Source organism: Anomaloglossus baeobatrachus, chromosome 3 (genome assembly GCF_048569485.1).
Source record: "Anomaloglossus baeobatrachus isolate aAnoBae1 chromosome 3, aAnoBae1.hap1, whole genome shotgun sequence".
Lineage (NCBI taxonomy): Eukaryota > Metazoa > Chordata > Amphibia > Anura > Aromobatidae > Anomaloglossus > Anomaloglossus baeobatrachus.
In genome coordinates, this window is record NC_134355.1 from 146566864 (window position 1) to 146579912 (window position 13049).

Consider the following 13049-nt stretch of genomic DNA (forward strand, 5'->3'; position numbering starts at 1 on the left):
AAAATAAAAAAAATTGTATCAACTCACCAGTTCCATATGGACATTTCTGTTATAGTTGCAGAGCACGGAAAAGAATCCAAGGGCTGGCACCCCGATTGCAAATGGCTAATATTTAGAAAAACAAAATTCCTGCTCCAGTAAAAGGTTTTTTTTTTTTTTTTTAATAAAAACATTTTTATTGAGAAAAGTTCATGAAGAAAATACAATAAAAACACTTGGCCGACATGTTTCGAGCAATAAGACGCTCTTAATCATAGCAAAGATAAATACAAATGACAGTCTTCTATATTACAAAAAACACCAACATGCAACTCTCTGTAATAAAGATACAGATTGTTCTCATCAGAAATACTTATATCCAAAAAACAATATATAAATCACAATGTATAAGCAAAAATGTCATTTAAATGCATTGCATAACCATATAATCCATTGCCTGCAATAATTTAGGCATGTATATAAGGTGTGATAAAAATATGTATTATCAATCAATAGTAATTTAGAAGGTCTGTTCTAAAGTTAAGATTTTGTGGCATTTTAGTTTCATACACATAATCAAAAAAGCCTCCCGGGTGCGTAACTGCGCTAACCAGTCACCACCTCAAGGCTGTCTCTTCATGGGTTCATCAAAGTTCATTGTGAACTCTGATGAACCCGTTACGTTACTGCCGCAACACCTGCTGTAACGCGGATGTCACGGGGGTGTCATCAGAATGTCATCTGAGTTCATTGTAAACTCCAAGTAACCCGTGACGTCACTGCCGGGCCCGCACACACACTGCTGAGGGCGCCACTGCGGTGACCTGGCCTCACCTTATGAGGTCCAGGTCCCTGCATGGAAGCACACACTGCAGTGATGACCTCCTGACCAGGCCACACACACACTGCTGAGGATGCCCCTTTGGTGACCTGGCCTGAGCTTATAAGGTTTCAGTCACCGCATGGAAGCATACACAGCAGTGTGTGTAACTGCCTGCCTGCAGGGGCTGCTCTCACAAACGTTCGCTTCTCCATTGAATGTGATAGCAGTATGGGATCGACATGGGCCCTCCTAATTGGATTACGGTGGAGCAGGATTAGGGCTTTGATAGGGAAATAAATTGGAAAAGAGGGTGTCTCTTGTCTTTACTTACTGAACGATTTTCTCTATGTATTTTCAGGTTTGCTTTATAACAGACTTTATAACTGGCTTTATAACAGGGAATCTGGTAGATTTAGATGTGGTGGATGCGTCTTTTGTCAATTAATTGGGGCTGGGAATGTATTCAAGAGTGCATGTACAGGCAGGGTATACAAACTGCAAAACCACGGGTGTTGTCTATTTAATGGCTCCTGCTCAATGAATTATATTGGCAAGACTTAACGGGAACTAATAAAAAGAGTAGGGGACCACCTGGGTGATATTAGACATGCAAGAAATACCCATATCTCGAGGCATGTCAGCAAAATACATGGTGGGAATCTACTATTTTTCCTTTAGTGTCATTGAGGTAGTTGCCCCATCAGTTAGGCGGGACCATTGGGCTCACAGAATACTGGAAACTGAATCCAAGTAGATTTTTTGTATGGATTCTGTCACCCCTCAAGGCCTAAATGAACATCTGCATTTTGGTTGTTTCATATAATGAATTCTTCTCTCGCTAGCATCCATGTCTTATCTACTGTGCTGGTCTTCTATTGAAAAAGCATTAATATACCAAATGGATATTTATTCTGTTATATACTTTTCTCTGACCATTATGAAAAAGACCATGTAACAGGGTTTCTTAAGTTATATTTTTTTATGAATATTTTAGTGCTTGTTGACCTTTTGAGAGTAACCACAGTCATCTATAGCAACCATAACAATAGTGAAGGGGGATTGCATGATTTCCTGATACCTGCGCGTGCATGGTTTGATGTGACATGCATAGGTGGAACTTATACAATGCCCTGAAGCTACTGTGCATGGAGACAGGGCGCACACGTAAGTCCAGCAATAGCCAGATGTGCGCATGCGCCGTCTGACATTGCAACACAAGTGGTGGTACAGAAGCCAACTCTCCTACATGCTGCACAAGTCTATTTAAACTGAGCACACATTACAAATTCCAGCCTTTGGGATTTTTTTTTTTTTCTTTTTGGGACATTGTTTCCTTGTGTGTCTTATCTTTTGGCATGGCTATATTTGCAGCTATATCTTAGGCTCTGTGCCCACGTGTACACGCGTATTGCATGTAGTTACGCTGCGATCTGCACTGCAGCGTAACTGCATGCGTCCTGCGTCCACTGAACAATCTAAGATTGTGCATAATCCATGCCCATGTGGCGTTTTAGAATGCAGCGATTTGCATGCTGCCAAATCGCTGCATTCTAAAAAGCAAGATGTCACTTCTTTCGTGCGCTTTGCATGCTGTCTCCATTCTGTCTATAGGGAGAGGCAGCATCCAGAGCGCATGAATTCTGCAGTCACCAAAGTTTTCAGAACAGAGCTTTTCAGCTGCGCTCTGAAGCGGACATGCAGTGACATTACGCTGCGGTGCAGAGCGCACACACGTGGGCACATAGCCTTATGGTTTGTACTTCCAAATATATACTGCTTAATATCTATGTATTGATAGTCCAACATTTTTAGGGGTCAATTAAATAATGTGATGCCTTTTCTAATGTATTGCTAGTATGGTATATACTGATTGGTGCTGTCCTAAGGTTGATAGGCCCTTATAGGGAATATTAGAGCCAGTTATCATTGATCAAGGGCATCATTAATGATTTTAGGGTGCCAGCCTCCACTGCAAGGCAGGGTATACCAGGGATATGATAGGGTATCCTGACTTTTTAGACCTCTCTTGCTTCACAGACCTTGTCCTTTGTGTGTATTATTTACAGGTAGTCTTTAAAACTGATATAGTTTGTTGATAAATTTAATACATTTTTAATTAATAAATTTTTGTTTTTAAAAGTATATTTTTCAGTGAGCATAAAATAACTTTTAAGTAGGCTTTAAAATGAATCATTATCATCATCACATTATCCTGTGTAAACAGGATATGTGCAGTCAAGAGCAGTGATATTTTATGCACACAGACCATTAGTATTAATGACCATTCTGTGTGTATAGCAGTGTGACCAGCCTGTCCAAATGTGATAATGAATGACCAGCAATTGCTTGCATGTAATTGATTTGAGGTTATTTAACAGCCATACTCGACCTATCTAAATGGGTTTAAGAAGACTTGATGAGTAGCTCCACCGTCACTCAAGGCCATAAAACAAGATTGCATCTCTCTTGTGTAAAGCTTCTAGAAAAATGAACCAAATTCATTATGTAGGTGTCTTCGCATGTTTTTCTTCAATGCTCCCACTGGATATATATTGTTTTCAAAGGTATATTACAGTGACTTATTCCCCTCACCGAGGCATATGGATGACTGTTATCTTTACTTTGATGACTAATTCTGGCTAGAAGTGCAGGAGATGGGTGCCACATTCAAAACTGCCCTGCTTACATCCAAGATGGTGTTAAGGTGGTGTCACACACAGCGACAACGACGTCGCTGCTACGTCACCATTTTCTGTGACGTAGCAGCGATGTCCCGTCGCTGTCGCTGTGTGTGACATCCAGCAACGAGCTGGCCCCTGCTGTGAGGTCGCCGCTTGTTGCTGAATGTCCTGCTTCATTTTTTGCTCGTCGCTCTCCCGCTGTGAAGCACACATCACTGTGTGTGACAGCGAGAGAGCGACGAACTGAAGCGAGCAGGGAGCAGGATCCGGCTTCTGGCAGCCTGCGGTAAGCTGTAACCACGGTAAACATCGGGTAGTAACCAAGAAGCCCTTTCCTTGGTTACCCGATATTTACATTAGTTACTAGCACCACGCGCTCATGCTGCCAGTGCCGGATCCCTGCTCCCTGCACACAGGCAGAGTACACATCGGGTTAATTACCCGATGTGTACTCTAGCTATGTGAGCAGGGAGTCGGCACTGGCAGTTTGAGAGCACACCGCTTAGCGCTGGCTCCCTGCACACGTAGCCGGAGTACACATTGGGTAATTAACCCGATGTGTACCCTGGCTAGGAGCGCAGGGAGCCAGCGCTAAGCGTGTTCGCTGGTAACCAAGGTAAATATCGGGTAATGGTTACCCGATATTTATCTTAGTTACCAAGTGCAGCATGGCTTCCACAGCGACGCGTGTCGTTATGATCGCTGCTGCGTCTGCTGTGTTTGACAGCTAAGCAGCGATCATAACAGTGACTTACTAGGTCGCTGTTGCGTCACAGAAAATGGTGACGTAACAGCGACGACGTTGTCGCTGTCGCTATGTGTGAACCCAGCTTTATAGGGAAAAGTGCTTCATACTTTAATCTTATCTCTGCACACAAGCCTCAATCACACCCCACTGGTCTGGAACCTCTGCACTAGATATTAGAATCTGCTTGTCCTCGACACAGCGTTTCCTTTGCCTAATTACACTTCTCATAATGTAAATTACCAATCTACATGGAACAAAAAATATAAATGCAATAATTTTGTTTTCATTCCCATATTTCATGAGCTGAACTTTAAGATGTAACACTTTTTCTATGTACACAAAAGGCCTTTTTCCTCAAATTTTGTTCACAAATTTGTCTAAATCTGTGTTATTGAGCAATTCCTACAGGTGTGGCATATCAAAATGCTGATTAGACAGCATGATTCTTGCACAGGTGTGTCTTAGGCTGGCCACAATAAAAGGCCACTCTAAACTGTGCAGTTTTGACGCACAGCACCCTGCCACAGATGTTGCAAAGTTTCAGGGAGTATGCAATTGGCATGCTGACTGCAAGAACGTCTACTAGAGCTATTGCTCATGAATTGAATGTTCTTTTCTCTACCATAAGCAGTCTTCAAAGGTGTGTCAAAGAATTTGGCAGTACATCCAACCTACCTCACAACCGCAGACCATGTGTAACCACATCAGCCCAGGACCTCCACATCTGGCATCTTCATCTCCCATATTGTCCTAGACCAGCCACCTGGACAGCTGCTTCAACAATCGGTTTGCCTAACTAAAGAATTTCTTCACAAACTGTCAGAAACTATCTCAGGGAAGCTCATTTGCATACTTGTCATCCTCGTCACGATCTCCACCTGACTGCAGTTCATTCCCCCCGGGCTGTCATGCACCAAGCGTGGCGAGCACGTTCAGACCGACTGAAGTCTGACACACAACGACACCAAATCAACACCACAAATAAGGGGACACCAGGAAAACAATAACAACGGAGGGCCCTGAGGCTAGTGAGAGGGTAAACACCTCCGATCCTCACCTGTAACTGTCCCTACTCTCCTAGCCAGTCAGTCCCTATACATCCTCTGCAACTGTCACCGAGCAGCACCCTGAGTGCCTGGGAAACCCTATAGATACCCTGGCTAGTAAGAGGTGGATGAGGTTCACTAGACCCATCGCTGCACTAATAAGACAAGAAGGTAGGGGGATAAACAACCAAAATGGAGAGGATACGATTTCAGGAGAATACACAGCAGCTGTTAACGAGGGTCATTGGATCAAATACTTAATTAACTTTGAGACGCAGGGGATTGTGGGAAATTACCGATAAAATGTATTATTACACCTTACATAGTTTGTTCAAATACATACATGTGACACAGATCTAAAGATGGCTGCTATTTCCTGTTCTTTATATGCTGCCCTGGTATGCAAGGAATGCAGGGAATGTACAGATGTAAGAAAATCACCATATAAGGAGAAGACCACTAGCCAACCTAGAGGACCAACTCACTGATGACATCACTGACCAGCCCATGGATGACGTCATGAACCAACCCACTGATCAGCCCATGGACTAGCCCATTGACCAACCCACTGACCAATGGACACATCGGGGCATGCCCATTGTAGAGCCAACCACGCCCCTTTTCCTAGTTTATATAAGTCGATGCTCCGTTGAAATAAACCCTTTTGGAGCATTGCCATTCTCTGATGAAGGAGAGGTTACATCTGACTCTGTCTGATGTCATTCTTTCATGCATGCATTTGATCCATACCAATTAGGTCAGGAGCAGGCATGAACATTAGTGAACTAGTGAACATTTCAAAGTGTTCACCCTAACATTTCCACCAAGGCAGCTTGTATACAAATGGATTTGTATAGTCAGACAAGCTTGCTGAGAGACCTAGCTATTTAAATACAAGGTGATGTTGCTCCGGATCAGGTGCAGCTGACCTTGACTGCAGGAGAGCTGCTGGCAAAAAAACTGACATTGAGGCTGGTTTCAGACATTCGTGTTTTATCCGGTACAAGCCACATTCATCGTTATGGTCATACGTGTGTCACACGTGTGTCACATACCAGAGAAAACACGTGTCTCTGCAATAAAAAGATGTTCTATATTCACCTGTATCCAGCGATGCTGTCTTTGGCTCTGCTGCCTCCCGCTCCTAACCGCCGCTCATTATATTCATTGATTATTCACTGCCCAAGGATCTGGAAGTCGGAGCATCGCAGAGACAGCACCGACGAGCACAGCACCGCTGGGAAAATTGCCGGTGACAGGTGAGTATATAGCAGTTTGTGCAGTGACATCCAGGGGGTCATCAGAGTTCCCAATTAACTCTCATGAACCCCTGGAAGTCACCGTTGTGACACTCGCTGTAGCGCACTTGTTGCAGGGGTGTCATCAGGAGGTCATCAGAGTTAATTGGGAAATCCGATGATTTCCTGGACGTCCCTGCACACACACTGCTGGCAGGATACTCACCTATCCCCAGCGATGCTGTCCTCTGCTGTGCTGTCCGGCGCTGTCACCACTATCCTCCGGCTTCAAGCTGCTCACTGCGATGAATAATCAATGAAAATAATAAGAGGCAGTCAGGTGCGGGAGGCAGCAGAGCTGAAGACCTCACCGCTGGATACAGATAAATATAGAAAATCTTTTTATTTCAGAGACCGTGTTTTCTCCGGTACGTGTCAGACGGATCACATCAGTGTGCGGTCCATGTGACACTCGTGCTACAAGAGAAAAATGGGCATGTCTCCATGTGTGCGTGCGGGGAATAGCGGGACCACCCGGTCCGTGTGAAAACATGGCCGTGAGTACACAATAGGATAACATGGGTACGTGCGGCATCCATGTTAAAAACTGATGTCACAGGTACCTGAAATACGGACGTCTGAAAGAAGCCTAACTTCTTAAGAACCAAAGGCAACGAAACAACATTTAAATGCGGAGTCCCAGATAGATAAAGATAAGGGACTCCAGTCCTCATGACAGGGAGATGGCAGTGACAGTCGTGACATGGGCCCTCCCAATACTGTACAACAGAACATTTTAGAGTGGCCTTTTATCGCGGCCAGCCTAAGGCATACCTTTGCAATCATGCTGTCTAATTACCATCTTGAAAGGCCAAACCTGTGAGGTGGATGGATTATCTCGGCAAAAGAGAAGTGCTCAACTCAGATTTAGACAAATTTGTGAACAATATTTCAGAGAAAAAGGCTTTTTGTATACATAGAAAAAAGCTTTAGATCTTTGAGTTCAGCTCATAATGAATTAAAGCAAAAACAAAAGTGTTTAACCCCTTAACGACCGCAGGCAGTAAAGTTAAATCCTTGCGGTCATAGTTTTAATCCACACCGGCTGCCGGCGGGTATCCGCCCACATGTCAGCTGATTTATACAGTTGACATGTGTGCCTTGTGGGTACTATCCACCCGTACCTGTTAACCCCTTAAATGGCGCTGTCAAAATATGACAATGCCATTTTAACAGTGATCGCGGTAAAGGTTTACTCAAAGGCCACCACTGGAAGTCACGTGACGTGATCACATGGATCTGATGGTTGTCATGGTAGCACAGGGTCAAGTGATGACTCCTGTAGCTCACATGACTCAGGTCCTGTAACAAGCAGTTGAGTACAGTAGGTTACAAGAGATGAGCATTTCTCCTGATCTGAGCGGTGCTGCTCTGATTGGGAGAAAGAATGAGCAATCAGACAGTTGATCCGTATAGCCCCCTGGGACTAGTAAAATTAGTAAAATAAAAAATAAAAAAAAGTAAAAAAAAAACGTTTTGACAAATTAAAAAAAAATAAAAAAACCTAAAAGTTCAATTCACTTCCCCTTTCGCCTCATGGAAAATGAAAGGGTTAAAAAATATACACACATTTCGTATTGCCGTGTTCAGAAATGCCCGATCTATCAAAATATAACATCAATTAATCTGATTGGTACACGGCATAGCGGCAAAAAAATTCCAAACACATAAATTACATTTTTTAGTCGCCGCAAAAATGCAACTACAGGCGATCAAAAGGTAGCATCTGCGCAAAAATAGTACTGTTACAAACGTCAGCTCGAGTCGCAAAAAATAAGCCATCACTTCGCCATAGATCCTGAAGGTTGAGAACGCTGTGGGTTGTAGAAAATGGCACAAAACATGTGCCACTTTTTGGACAAGCTTCTGATTTTTTTTAACCTCTTAGATAAAAGTAAACCTATACAAGTTTGGTATCTACGAACTCGCACCGACCTGAGGCATCACGCCAACACATTACTTTTAACATATAGTGAACACAGTGAATAAAATATCTCAAAAACAATTGTGCAATCACACTTTTTTTTCAATTTTTCCACATTTGGAATTTGTTTGCCGTTTTCCAGTACACTATATGGCAAAGCTCATATAGTAGTAGGACTCATTCCGCAAAACCAAGCCCTCACATGGTAAGATTGACTGAAAAATAAAACAGTTATTCACCCAGAATTGGTTCCAATCTATTCAGAAACAAACTAAAATCGTTTTGAGTGGGAAATGAGATATCAAAACTAAAATAATGGGGTTGCATAACTGTGAACACCATCCTATAATTGGAGAATTGGAGAAGTGGTTGGGTTCAGCATTAGCCAATCACATTTAAACTCATGGTAAACAGTAGTCAGTATACGGCTGCCATCATTTACAGTGATTTTAATTAACCCCAGATAAAATTTAGCTGTACTAAATGGATTCTGCAGACATTATCATAGATGCATTTTAAAGCCTTGGTCGGTAAACACATAATTTTAGTTCTTTGCTTTCTTTTTAAACTTGAAAAGATGTGAGTTTCAATTTCAATTGAATCGTAAACATTAGGGTACATTAAATCTGGAAAAAGTTCTGAAATGACTCTCCTTGGTATGATTTTAAATTACACCTTTAATGATTCAGCCGATAGACACTCCCTCAGGGCCGCGACTAGGAATTTCAGGGCCCCATACTGGCAACATTTTTGGGCCACCTTGAGACTCCACCCAGGCTCCACCCCATCTCCGCCTCCACCCCCTCAAACCTTCCACACTCACCACCATTCTTGGAAAAACGTATGTGTGTGTATATTATTTATATATATATATATATATATATATATATATATATATATATATACACACACACACAAAAACAGTCATGGCCAAAACTGTTAGCACCCTTGAAGTTGTTCCAGAAAATGAAGCATTTCCCTTAGAAAATCAATAATACAACCACTATACCTCCCCTCTCCATAATATACCCTCTACACCGCCCCTCTCCATAATATCTCTCCCACACTGCCCCTATGTATAATATTCTTGACGAAGGCTACACTATGTACCTGAAACGCGTCGCCGTGTCAATTTCTCTTCTTTGCATGGAGTGTTCCTTGTAACTGTCTGGAATGATTTTTACCTGATACACCAAGCGTGGAATAAAATTTGAAAGTTTACCTCGCTGAACCCTAATTTCCTAAGCGCTGGACATTTCATTTGCTTTTCTCCTCTGTGAATGCAGGCACAGCTTCTGCAAGTCCGTGCAGTGTTGGAGCTTGTACAAATAGGGCTACTGAAGGTGATCTGAATCTTTCTTTCATTATGTATAATTTTACCCTACACACACTGCTCCTCAGTGTACCCCCACACGATGCCCTGTGTATAATATCACACACACACACTGCCCCTCAGTAGAATATACCCACACAATGCCCTTGTGTATATTCACACACACTGTTCCTGTGTATATCCCCCACACACTGCTCCTCTGTATAATATCCCCCCACACTGCTCCTCTGTATAATATCCCCACACACACTGCTCCTCTGTATAATATCCCCACTCACACACACTGTTCCTCAGTATAATATCCCACACACACACACACTGCTTCTCTGTATAATATCCCCCCACACACACTGCTCCTCTGTATAATATCCACACACACACACACACAGTTTCTCAGTATAATATCTCCCACAAACACACTGCTCCTCTGTATAATATCCCCCACACACAATGCCCCTCTGTATAATATCCTCCCACACACACTGCTCTTCTGTATACTATCTCCATACACACACTGCTCCTCTATATCTCGCCACACACACACACTGCTCCTAAGTATAATATCTCCCCACACACACTGCTCCTTAGTATAATATATCCCCACACACTGTTCCTCAGTATAATATCTCCCCACACATACTGCTCCTCGGTGTAATATCCCCCCACACATACTGCCCCTCTGTATATAACCCCCACACACTGCAACTCTGTATAATATCCAAACACACACACAATATGACCCTCTGTGAAATATCCCTCACGTACGCTGCCCCTTTGTACACTATTCCCACACAAACTGCCCCTCATTATATATATATCCTCACACACACTGCTCCTCCGTATATCGCCCCCCCACACACTACGCCTCTGTATACTATCCCCCTACACACATTGCCTCTCTGTATAATATCCTCCTGATATATGTCCAAAGACTGGTATATATGTCTGCATACTGGGCCCTTCCTGGTTTGTATTTTCCCATCCTGGTTTATTGTCCCCTTCCTAGCATAAATGTCCTCATCCAGGTATATATGTCCCCATCCAGGGACCATCCTGGTATATATATCCCCATCCCGGTTTATTTGTCCTGATCCTCGTATATATCTCCCTATCCTGGTTTGTGTCCCCTTCCTGGTATATATGTTCTCATCCTGGTTTATTTTTCTCCTTCCTAGCATATATATCCCCATCCTGGGCCCCTCCTGGTGTATATATATCTCTCTCCTGGGCCCATTCTGGCATATGTGTCCCCATCCTGGTTTTTGTCCCCTTCCCAGAATATATATCCCCATCCTGGGCCCCTACTGATATATATATATCCCACTTCTGAGAACATTCTGGTATATATGTCCCCTTCCTGGATTTTGTCTCCTTCCTGGTATATATCTCCTCCTTGTATATATTTCCCCTTCCTGGGCCTCTCCTCGTATATTTCTCAGTAGGCTCCCCCACCACCCTGGGCTGCAGTCAGCGCGTGCCCCCACCACCCGTGGTTGGAGCCAGCAGACCCCCCAGCACCCGGGGCTGGAGTCAGCGGGACCCCTACTACCCCCATCGATTTTCAGCTCATAGAGCACCTACCTCTCACCATCGGATGCCGCGTCCTTGCCAGCTCCACGTTGCCCGCAGCACTGTGATGAGGTGCAGAAAGAGGACCTCATCACGCTGGACCACGGGATGACGCGCCACCTCCCTGCTCTGCTCCACTCACAGTGCCTCCCACCACATGGCTAAATTGCATGTGATGCCCTAGAAGGGCTTCGCACGCACCTTAGTGATATGCAGTAGTGGCTGAAGCGACACCGCCGGGCCCCTCTGCTGCGGCTGTGACTGGGGCTCAGTGAAGATGGTGGGCCCGGCTGGCCAGGGGCTACATAAAGCTAAGTAATTAACCTGGGCCCGGCCGGGCCCCCCTCTCTTCACCAAGCCCATTACACCAGTCACAGTAGTAATGCCCTGGTGCTGGCCCTGAATACCCTTCTAAGATAGTAGATGGAAATATACTGTAATATGTATTGGTAGAGAGCTATTTAATCCATACTGACTCTAATGATATCATGCTGGCCAAGTAGAATAAAATGAGATTTGTCATCCAGCTTTTAGAATTTATTTTCCTTTTGATTTTCAAAGCAGAAATTAAAACTCTGATCTTTTCCCATTTCAACCCTTTCCCTACTTATGTTACATAGACAGTAAAGCTAAGTAAAATTTTCTTCTGCACATGGAAGACAGATCACTACCTAAGCGCAGTTTTGGTCAAATGTAACATTGAAATTATCTGAATGCATGCAATATCAATACCACTAGATCTTTTCTTCTTTTCTTTATTTTTTTTTATATAGCGCTAACATATTCCGCAGCGCTTCACATACATCAGGAACGCTGTCCCCATTGGGGCTCACAATCTAAATTCCCTATCTGTATGTCTTTGGAGATGGCAATACTTGTTCGCTTGATAAAAAAAAAAACAATGGCTAAAGAGCTTTTGCTTTCCTTTAGATTGTGAACTGCAGGAGATCAGATTAAATATCTATAAAAATGCTAAATTTACAACAGTGTGTCCTAAGCTGTGGCTCTTCAACTGTTGCAAACCACGATTCCTATTGTGTGGCTCTCAGGCACTGATCAGAGTGTTGGTTTTGAATCAAATATAGGCCCCAACAGAGCCTCTTTAGACAGTTGGCCCACACAGCTAAGATTGCAAAAGTTTCACCACAGAGCAAGAAGTTAAACAAATGGCCCCTATAAAGCTTGTATTACCAGTTCACCCATACAGTCATGATTGCAAGAGTTCCCCCACCGAGCAAAAAGTTAAACAAATGACCTCTATAAAGCTTGTGTTCCCAGTTCATTCACATAGCCAAGATTGCCACAGTTCCCCCACAGCCCACCGTATTTTAGGAAAGGCCCCTACAGAGCCTGTTTTCCTTGTTTGGTCTCACAGCCCAAGATTACTTGAGATCCACCACAGAGCACCCAATTTTATCAAAGATTGATCATGGAACCACAGCCAGTGGAGTGCTTAAAAAGCTGAAGTGACTGGTGCCTGAGTTGTTGAGGTTTACATTGCTTTGCTGCTTTGCAAAGGGGGGATGTTGAAGAAAGATGCCCATGATTCTTAGGTGTCAAGTCTGCGGTTTCAGCAAGGCACCAATTCTTATACTGCCTGTGTTACCAGTTCCCCTACAGGATAAAACTTTCAGCTCCAGTAGCATAC